This window comes from Varroa jacobsoni, unplaced genomic scaffold, assembly GCF_002532875.2.
Source record: "Varroa jacobsoni isolate VJ856 unplaced genomic scaffold, vjacob_1.0 scaffold_2, whole genome shotgun sequence".
Classification (NCBI taxonomy): Eukaryota; Metazoa; Arthropoda; class Arachnida; order Mesostigmata; family Varroidae; genus Varroa; species Varroa jacobsoni.
The window spans coordinates 1,327-12,718 of record NW_019212904.1 but is presented as its reverse complement, the minus strand read 5'-3'; positions in this window follow the sequence as shown (position 1 = coordinate 12,718).

The window sequence follows — 11,392 nt, the reverse complement described above, 5'->3', positions numbered from 1 at the left end:
CTGGAGAACACATGCTGTTTATGGTATGAAACTGTGCTTGATCCTATCGGAGCGCTGCTGCGATTGGTGCTGATAAATAACAGGTTGCGCCATATATATATATATGTCGCGCGACCTTCTCGCCTTTTTACTATTCCGAGGTCAAGTGGAACAACATCAATCGATAACGTGTAGGACACAGAACGTCTTTTCAAGACTCACTTTGACTATTGGGATCCAGTGACGGTAAGTCAATGGATGTAGGCTCAGCTACAAATCTTCTATGTGGCAATATAGAGCAGATAGTCCAAATTGAAAATTTGAGTACGTGACAGCAGGTAGTACAATGGAAATGCTGTAGGTCGAGGCATGTGTTGGGAGGTGTTGATGAAGGAACGAGGAACGTTACTTTACGTAATTTAAGAGGATTCTCAGTGAAGTACGCATCGCTTCACTACCTGACCAACCACGATTTACAAGAAACAAGGATGTACAGCATGTAGCTACTTGCAAAGTATGTGTGACCAAATAGACGTTTCGTTCGTTTGCGAAACCCTCCTTTTAAGAACTTTCCATGGACACGAAAGATACCCCCGGTGCAGACGATTAACAGCTTAATCTTGGTGTCGTTACACCGTAACACGGTTCACCGCATCAGGAGGTTTGTCTGGTGTAATACTTGATGCTACTATTTTCGTTTCGGATGCGACCTCTGTCGTTTTTTCGGGACGTGCGTGATGATGCAGGGGTCTACGTTTTCGATATTCGATTCCTCGAGGAAAATCGAATGAAATGTAATTTCGATCCATAGAAGCCAAGGTAAGATACGTTAGGTGGCAGCACGTATGCTGAATAAATGCTGAAAAATAAACGTGGGCCTTTACGAGGTAATTCCAGCAGAGCGCCCGTCTACTACACGCAGTATTGACCTACCGATCCTTTCTGCGCGGACGTTTTTAAAGAGAAACTACGGTATGCTGAACTGCAACCGGGGAATACTACGTGCCGCCGGCCGGACAGAATGGCAATGAATATCGGTGATCTTGGCGTGGGATACATTGCTCAATCAACTAACACCGAAGCGATTTATCCTGCAAGTGTACTACTAACAAGATCGTCCGGAAGTGTTCTCAGCTCGATACAAAAGCCACCGTATCTATATGCTACTCGCCTGTACGCCCAGTGTGTACTTCTTCATGTACGGAATCCCCGTAAGTTAATGCTAAAGTTTGCTAAGGTGATCGCTAAACAGGGGGCAGCACAGCAAGTCGTTGTACGGTAATATGTTATACCTATAAAGGCGGCATGGACCAGCTAACAGGTCCAATATAGGCCAGAGATGAACGACCGATTAAACTGGATTCAGCGTTTAATCTAGGAATAAGAATTGTAATAAACACACCGCTAAGGTGGCTTGTGAAGCGGACCTGCGAGATCTGCCTGAGAATGGCTTCGTCTACGCCCACTTATCGCGTATGAGGCCAAAGCGAACGCTTTCATGCATTCATCTTAGACTACTGGATATCTTAGACACATTCGACTGAACTGACCTATTTTTGGCTTTCGCCGCCGGCACCGCTACCTGTCAAGCACGTATGGCCCGCGCCATCTGTACGGCCAGAGTCGTTCTAGCCTTTGTCTCGTTCCGAACGCGGGTCGACCTCGGAGCAGTTTACGTCGACCATGACGCTGCAGAGTGAACTGTATACGTGAGTCGGTCATAGGATTGATATGGCTTTTCGGAGATCAGCACAGACAGTCTGATCAGCTAAAAGGGGAAGAGGAAACTTTGTCAATTTAGAGCAAATGCTGTAGAAAAGTCAGGTCTGCATAGCCTTTTGTACGTGTACCAACTTTGCGTGCCAAGGAACAAACATACCCGATTTTGTTGTTGAAATATTGTTAGACTTCGTTGAGAGACTCGAAATAAGTGCTTCGAGCTTTGAGTCGAGTTCTATTGTTAGCAAGCATCGCTTTAGACGGTTGGCCTTTTCGACCACGGAAGAGTGTGCATACGCCCGGTTTTGGATTTAGTGACCCTTAGTTTTGGTAGACAGGTACATTACTATTGTGGCATAATAATAGGAACAGGTTTATTTTTTTAATCTGTAACTGTGTATGGTACCTTGTAAGTTGTGGTTTTACCGAGAGTAGTTAGTGTAGAATAAAATCAGCTAGGAAAAAACGGGGTCAGTTCTCGGCGTAAGCTCTTTTCCGTTCGATCGCTAAACGCCTGCTTGATTTAATATATTTTAATACCATATTTTACTACTGCATACATATACGTATATACTTTGCGGGTAAATCATCGAAATTCAGTATTGTTGAGCAGTACCGTAGGAAGATCCAATCAACACATGTTAACAAAATCAGAAGTTAAGTTATGAGAATTCAAGATTGTGCTCGAGCAACGGGATTCAAAGCAGTACGATACAAATCCAGGTGCAAGCAAAAGTTCCTGGCGAACTGACGACTTATTCTATGACTTAAAAATAACAAGGCAAAGTGGAAAGACAAATTTTGTTTGTATTTTACACAAAAAGTGTGCACTTAGATTACACATGTAAACTTAGTGAATTCATCGTAGTGCATTGTGATTGGTTTAGTATTGTTAAAGCCAAACTATTGATGAAAATAGCTCAAGTGGCCTTTAGTCTCTTGTGCCTAATTTAGTCAGCAAAGCGTTAATGAACCTGCGAAATGTATCAGGATAAAATTGGCCGTCAGGGCAAGGTGCTATTCAGTTATTTGAAATAAAAAGTACCTCTTCGGCCAGACCGCACTTCGTATGTGTTTAACACATGCGGGATAGTTAGCAACTAGAAAATTTCGACTATCCCGAAGAATCGGATGTTTGTTTTTAGAGTTTGCAGTTATCTTCGAGGAACCTCTCATTCCTACAAAAAGTCTTCACCGAGTTCCGGAGGACCTGTAGTTTCTTCAAATCAGAGCAGTTTCTACAAAGCCGAATTCTAGCCTCGAGAAGCCGTTGTGCAAATATCTTCAGGGGATAAAAGAAACACTTACGGGTTTTAGTGCTTGCCAACGATCGTTGCACTGCGCCTTGAATATTGCGGACGCGAACGGAACTTTTACGACGAACCCGTTGATGGAGTAACGAAATTTTGGAATACTCAAAAAATTGTCAGTAATGCAATTTTACCAAATCTATCTACATAATATTCGTAACTAATCTGCTTACGGTCAGTATATTATATTTTAGAATTTATCAAGTGTAAGCGTTTGATGCAATAGAACTGGTCCGGATACCGATAATAACTTCTCCGTAAAATCCTTTTCCTAATTTGACAGGAATATTGTGTAGGTAGTAGTTGATTTTTCCTAAAGGATCGATTCAAAAATTTCTGGTGCTTCACAGCAGTTAAGTTACGCTCAGACTCAAGTTACATACATATATTTTATGTAAAGGGTGACTGGCTAAGGTACCATTATTCCGATATAATTAATCGCTTAATGCGACCTCGACAGTTGACAAAACGGAAAGACAAAGAAATTCATGTCGGAATATTGTGTAATTGTATAAGACGTTCGGAACAGAAAATTATATAAAACATTAGTTCTAGTTGGAAGCGTTTTAGGCAGGTATTCCTTGTGTTATGTTTCAAGTATCTAAAACGGTTGAATTCGCTAGTAAAGTCAGTGAAGGCTTTCGAACAATATGGCGATTCCAATTAGGTACTGTAGTGTCTAAATAACAGCCGAAACATGCAGAATTTGTTCACCTCAGCAGATGCGACAGGACGTCAAGTCCGCGGACGGCCTGCGTATCGGACGATCGATGCTTGAACGAACGCCCTGGCTACCGCGCGTGAAGTCAGCGCAGTCCTCTATAGTCAAGTTTCGGCAATCAAGCGAGATATTTTTCCTGCTTCTACGAGCGGGGCCGCCCTTTGCGGAGCAATTCAGCAGTAGCCTAATCAAATCTGTGAGGACTATAAAACAATAACCGCAGGAATGCCCCTACTGAGAGGTAAACGCAGACATAAAATACAATGATTATCCTCCAAATAAGCAAATGCAAAGTCAAGCTATTTTACACTTGACCTGCATCATTATGGTGACACTCGTTTGTGGCTCGCCGAAATGACTACAATTGCCAGCAGCAAAAGGTTTCACTTAACTTTATCGACAGCAAACGAACTTATTGAGTTATGTGAAGTTAAAACGACAATTATTGTTTATCCTCAAGCAAATATTAACTGAGCAAAACCATCTAGACACATCATGTAAACAGGCCTTACAGCAGAGTGAATCTGGGTAAATGTCCTCTTTTGAAACCACTGGCGAAAAGCTATAGAATACCAATAATTTCACACGCTATTTAAATGTTTGGTTTTAATATAATAATAGAAAGAGGGTTGCCTTTTCAACCCAACGGTAATCTATATGCACATTCTAAGTTCCAACATATGAGCCGCATAATTGTCGAAGACAATTTTAAACCAAGCCATCCTCTAATACAATGCATCGTCGACAAAAATTTCATTTTAATTAATCTTTTCACGGATGACTTCCTCCTTTTTATGTCTAGAACTTTTTCTTTACCACCGGTCAAAGTTGGTCCCATCATTATTTTTTACTACCATGTTGTTCCATTGTTATGTTCGGTTAAGGAGCAGACGAACTATTGCTAACCACAGTTTCAACAAGTTCCATCAACTCTTCGGCATTCCTCCTTAGCTCATTGCGGTCTTTTTCTAGTTGAATCTCTAGTCTACCCTCGTTTGGCTTAGCAGTCGCCACTTGCCTGCAACCTTGGCTTCCCGCGGGCCAAGAAATAAAGCTCCCCACTTGAGTCATCCTGGTTAGTTCAAGTGTTCTTTCCTCCGCGTCTTTTTCTGATCCATCTAGCGACGGCTTTCCGTGCGCGCGCCTGTTTCGCCTCTAAAATATAACGGCCCACATCGCCATGTGCGACACGCCACAATGGTGTCCTACCGTAGCGGTGTCTTTCCCCGGCCTCGTCAATCATATCCTGTTTTCTTTATCTTTCACGCAGAAGTTGTACAATAATACCGTCATTGATATCGTGCACTTTTCTATGTGGCAAGCACTAAAGGGTCATCTGAGGGACGCCGGCCAGCAGCTCAGCAATCGAGCCTGGCCAACGAGCCTTCTTGGTAGGTAGTCTATTCTTTTCTGCAGAAGGCACTCTTTCACCTATGGCGCTTCTGCAACTTTATCTTTCCGTTTGCCGTTTTCACTTTATTGAGACTGCGGAATAGATGGCTGCCTTTCTATTGACCGTTGGTATTGCAACCGGGTTTGTAACAGCAAGCGCTTTTCTCTCTTTTTTGTCAGTTACCCTGGTCTTCTCGCAATTTTTCTTCCATTCTACCATATAAACCTCCTCAGCTCGTTGCGCATCGTTTATAAGAAAGAGATGCAGCCAGGAACACGGGCAATCGTATCGATGTTTAGAACCCGAGTAGGGGCAATCGAGCCGATAGGAAGTACTCTTTTCCTCCTTTTTTTTTCTGTACGTTTCTTTCGACAAGAAGCTAGAGCACTTTTCTATGGTTGAAAGCATCTAATGCGAGCCAGAGACTGCCGAACACTAGTCAGGTTGTGCAGCGTCCCGTCCTACCATGTCTTGACTCTTTGAGAACAAAGGCCAAGCATACATTCGGGGGCACGCGCGCGTCCACACGTTGGGAACCAGTTCAACATGTTTAGACGGTGAAGGTTTAAAGCCAGTTACGGCGACGTTACGGCAGAGGGGAACCAAACCGGAGCGAACACGCCAGATTGGCTTTAATATTGATAGCTCTTCTGCTTCTCTTCCTGGCGTCATGCGCTGTTGTTTGCTTGTAGAGCGGAAGTGATCATTGTCAGTGTCCGCGTATTGAAACAGGGGTAGCGGACACAGAAGAAGTAGAAAACTAGCGCAGTTGCGCGCGGCCGAACCGGCGCTTGTGCGGTCCACAACGGAAAGAAACCTCTGAATGTTTGACACACTCGAACGTCGAATCGCTACTCGAAATATTAGAAAAAAGTACTGGTGGAGATGAGTACGGGAAAGTTGAATGGGGAAAGTAGTGGCTAAGTGGAACGATGCTTGAAAAGGTAAACGAACTTACTGGAATTATAAAGTCTGCTAGAGCTACCGGTGGTACTAACTACTAATAACCTGAACAAAGTGATCACAAGGCTTCCAATGTTCAAACGCTTTCAGTGTTTAATATTAGCAGGCTAGTCTATGGCACGTGAGAGTACACCTTAAAATAAAACTGCAGCACACTAGTACACTTTACATTTTTTTTAAAGGAGTAAGAACAATTTTCTCCATGCGTGCATACATGTCGAGTACACCTATACACGAGTATATTGGTCTTGTTTTACATGAATCCATATTGTGTCAATTTACTTTAGTACGTAAATTTCCTAGGTACTAGTTGCTGTTATGAATCCAATTACAAAATGTGTAAAGGCTCTAAGTACAGCTCAGTATGCTACCCTTAATATTCTTCCCTTTAAGGCTTTTTGAAGGACTACATTTAGCATAAAAAAGGACACGTTATCCTTCGTATCTTTTTTTCTTAGACAAGTCCTGTTTAAGTAGACGTCCTAAATAAAGATAACCGTTTCATCGTTATTCTAGCACGTGCATGACCTTCAGCTGTGGTATGCCAGTGACGTGCTGTCGCCATAGAAGTTACAGTTCTACCAGGCGTGTGTCCAACATGCGAATGTTCCATAATTTCCCACGAGAGAAACATTACTCAGATAGAGAACTTCTAACATATCCTTTACTTACTATTATTTCTAAAAAAGGTAATTTCTGTTGAAGGCATTTTTACGCACCATTCACCGTGGATTAATTATTTCTCGAACGGAGAGATGGCTTGTATAGTACGTCAGGATTCAACTTAACTTAGCATTAGCTGCTTGTGTGTGACAACTTACAGTCAACAAGAAGATACTATGAAGTGACTTCTGGAGATATCGTCGTTTTTTTGTTGATAAATAATCAGAAATGCAGGTTTCTCAGTCGTCGTAGTTCTCGAAAAGAGGTTCGCTTGGTACAGACAAGACAGTGGAGGTTTATGGGGGTGAATGAGCGCCACTAATAGGGTTACGAGGTAAGTAGTCTGCCATACGACTATGGAAGTTTCCTCTTCGCGGTGAACTAAGCGGAGCATATGATTATATTTCTGCGTTAATTTTTATTCATTGCTCTTTTAAGTTGCTGTCTGCATGTGTCAGAGAAACTCCGGCTGTTCTGAGGCCAATGCTAGCAAAGAAAGACCAATAATATACTTATCCCAAATTACCTTCATAGTATTTTTTTAAATTTAATTTGAATCAGGAACGGAGAGAGGCGTTGCCACAAACGATCTTAATATATTGCGTACACATATTATACCATGTAGGCTGATTTTATAGGTCATGCTGTTTGATAGGCCGAAGCCAAAGGACTAGAACGGCTATACTTTGCCGAATACTGAATCCATAGGCCAAAAATCTAAGTAATCATGATGAGTATTTTACAATAAAGTCCTAACCAGGAGACTAACATATTCCTCCTACGTATTTTATAGTTGAGCAAGGATTCTGAGTAAAATCAAATTTTGCTCTCGCAATCAGCACAATATTCATTGTTCTTACGTGCAGATATTTTACGGGCTTTCTTTTTTATTCTTTATCTTCCTTTAGCTTTGGCTCTAAATTCTGTTACAATCCGAAAGAAAGTAACTAACTATACTCCGCTTTAATTAGTGTTTCTATTTCTCTTTGCATGTTACTTTTCACTTACTTGTTTTTAACCTAAACAGCCTGCTTTCGTTATACCCTTGGGTAGCTACAGTAAAAACGGTAGCACCGCAATATTATGGAGCGAGTTCCACATAATTTCGGAATGATATCGTCTAACAAAATCAACAGCTCGAGGCGGCGTGGGACCCGGAATAATTACACTGATGTGGCTTACATTGTAATCTTGCTTTTTCCGTACCACCTGTGCGCGACCATTCTCACGTTCCAGCCCCGCGCGATTCGTCAGTGGATGGCTGGCCGACGGTTCACACTGCTGAACCCTTTGTACGAGCGAACAGCAAAATATTAAATGTTGTTGGCAAAGAAGAGACCACCAAAATCCAGCGACGAGAAACATCAGAAAAAGTGTACGGAAGTACGGCAAAAGGCAATGCAAGGCAGAAATCTGTGAAATAATGGCATTGATCACCCGCCTTGCCTCCGGGGCCTAAGTCGGCCGCAAGCTGAAGGCACTGAACCCACCAGAAACAGCGGGCAGATGTTGCCCGAGGCATCCTTCTTTTAACAGCCAGCCTCGTACCCCAAAGCTTTTTTCCTTCGCTTAAGATTTAACAACGAACTTCACACTAAGTGAAACTTAGTTATCAAACATTCAGCCAATAGAAAGCTCCGCCGCAATAACCGACCACGCAGACCCGAGGCAGGCTTGAAGCCAAACTCCGCTCAGATTCCGGAAAAATAAAGAAACACAAGCGCGTTCAGCAATAGCCTTAATTAGTAATATCAGGCAAGGGACGCTAAGGTGCACCTCTGCTGCCGTACTATGCGAACAAAAAGCAAAGGGATACCGCAGAAAACCGGAGCAATGGACAGGGCTGACTTGCACGGACCCGAGAGCCAAAACAGCTCTGGAGAGAGGAAAACGGGATGTGTAGGATTCCATTAGTTATCTGGACGACCGCCACTATCCCCTAGAGACTTCCATAATGTTTCCTGAAGGTAAACTACGGGATGCCCCCTCTGACCGGAGCGTCCTCACTGGCATGCTTCCTGCGAAAACACGTCCACTGCAGGAAACGTCGATTTCGTAAGTTTTTGAAGCCTGAGTGACGGTTATGACTGTCAGTACTGGTTGATCTGTCCGACCCTCTTTTTCGTTTTCCCTTGATATTTTGCCCAAATTTAGTAGTAAGCCCGACGCCCTTAATTCGTTAGATTAGTGATCACGCTCATTTATTCCTCACCAAATTAGAGATGTATCTGCGAAGATGCGTTACTACTGAAAACTCCTGCTGACCTCTCCTCCGACTGGCTTAAAGGCCCACATAGAGACATTGCTTGCGTGTCTGGCAAAGGTCGTTCACCATCAGTTTGCTCGTGAACTGCGCCTACGTTTACGCTGAGGAGATACGCTCGCATATGCGTGAAATGTGCTTAAACAACTTAGGAATAATCTGTGGCAATACAGAAAAATTAGGTTACTGATAAGGGTGACGAATGAAAGAACAGCATAAAGACTGATTCGTTCTGTTAATATGCAAGCACGATCTTCATCGATTATCACGTGCAGATGTAGACGAAAACGCCGATAAAGATTTGTCGTTGTGAAGATCTTCGTTTTGAAGGCAACAAGTGAAATAGCCTATGAAATGGAAGTACATTAATATAAATTCGGTCAAAAATAGTATGTAGCTACAAGGCGCCTCAAATGTTGGCTGTGCCATGCTTTTGCAGCTATACCACTGTTCGTTCCTATTGCGAGCTATGCGTTAATTATGGAAATACAGATGTTAACTGATGAAGGACAACATGTACTTTCTACCAATGGTTTGTTCGTTGCTATGTTCTCTATTGTTTTTTTCTCCGATCTTCTTTGTAATTTAATCACATATTACAGCTCCTCTTTCTAGAAAGAAGTGTTTGTCTAACCAGTAAACCTGTCACCTCTATGTAACCTATTTTCTAGTTAACGTTTTGTGATTTGTGGTAGTCCACATGATAGCGAAGTAGATAACATGTTTGCTTGCCATGTAATAATATGGGCTGAAGCAAGCCCGCTGCGATGGGTAATATAGCGTGCTGAACGATCAGGGAATGCTTTAAGCCTCGTCTTTTTGCGTAGCTTTCTCATTTCCTACCATTATACCATACTTCACCGTCCTCCACTCATAAGCAGGTTAACACTGATCTATCTTACGTGCGTGAACGTTCACCCGCTTTGTATACAGGCGTAGTTACAATGTATTTATGGCCAACTGCACATAATATATTCCTGCAAATAAACGACAATGGGGTTAACACGAACGACCGAACAACGTAAACGACACTTATATTTAGCGGCAGTGCGCCCTCCTCTTACTTCCAGCTATTATAGGAACGTATCGGCGTTTGTTTTCGGACTATCGTATTTAGGTCGATTTTTGATGGAATCATTCTCTCACCGACTCACCGTCAGGATCGCCTACACCCTTGCGCCGTAGATAGGACCAGGGTACCCTAAAATGTGGGTGGACAGCTTCGTGGCTTAAGATACCTTCTGCCCTTCGGCTTATCCTTGAGCACAAATCATTCAGGTATAATCATCAGCGTCTTCCAGCTGTGAATGACAAGAGCCAGCAAGAAGATAAAAAAATATGCAAGAGCGTAGAATGAGTGGCTAAATGACGCTCGTAATAGACAGCTTCTCCGTAAATTTGAGCTAGCCAAAAGTGGCAGGGTCTCTTTTTCAATTTCTTGCAGAATGTTTCTCTGGGACATGACTTCACTTGCGCATAATTTTACTATGCGTTCCTGATTTTGTTTAGCTCCGCTGAAGATCCACATGTCTCCCGATATTTTGCGCGATACTGATTTAGCGCGAAAGGATGATGTCTTTTACCTCCCACTTGTCCTAGTGGCTGACTAATCTTAATAATTAACTTACACCGACATACTACACAAAAAGGCTCAGAAATGAGGCCACACGCTCCGCTACCTGTACAAGTTATAGTGTGTTGCCACCGATGAGGTAGGGCCTGCCTCAAAGCTCAAAATGGCAGGATCGAAGCAGGTGCGAACAAAATTCTGCTTTTATTTCTTGTTTGCCATACAAGACTATCTTTCTTCAGATACTCGTCTTTGATCAGAGCAGAAGATTACAGAAGCATTTCTCATATACAGTGGTAGACGAAGTATCAAGAAGCTTAACGTACTAAGTTAGTTCCGAAGGAATCTGTCATTAATGCTGAGTGTTCAATATATTCGATAACACGGCGCGAATAGTACTTCTGTTTTTTCTGCTTATCTTCGGTAGTTGGTTTTATCTAACCTTTCATTTCACAATTTGTTAAGCCGAACGCTCATGTATAGCCATTTGACAAGTAAGCGTACGTATTATGAAATATTTAGCTATCTTTAAACATACGCAGATGCAGAAATAGTCCCTGGACAGTATGAGCTGTATATCTTTCTAGCCAAAACGTTTTACTGCGTACTCGATGACGGCTACACTCGTTTCCAGAAACTAAACTAACTGATCTAATAATAACAGACAATGCACATATATATGGGACTGGCGAAAAGGTCTGACCGTTTTCTAACCAAAATCAAAGCAACCATTTTTATATTCTACTAATTCATTCGTTCATTTTTGTCGAATAGTATATGGCATTACCCTGTTGAAGATGGCGTCCCTTTT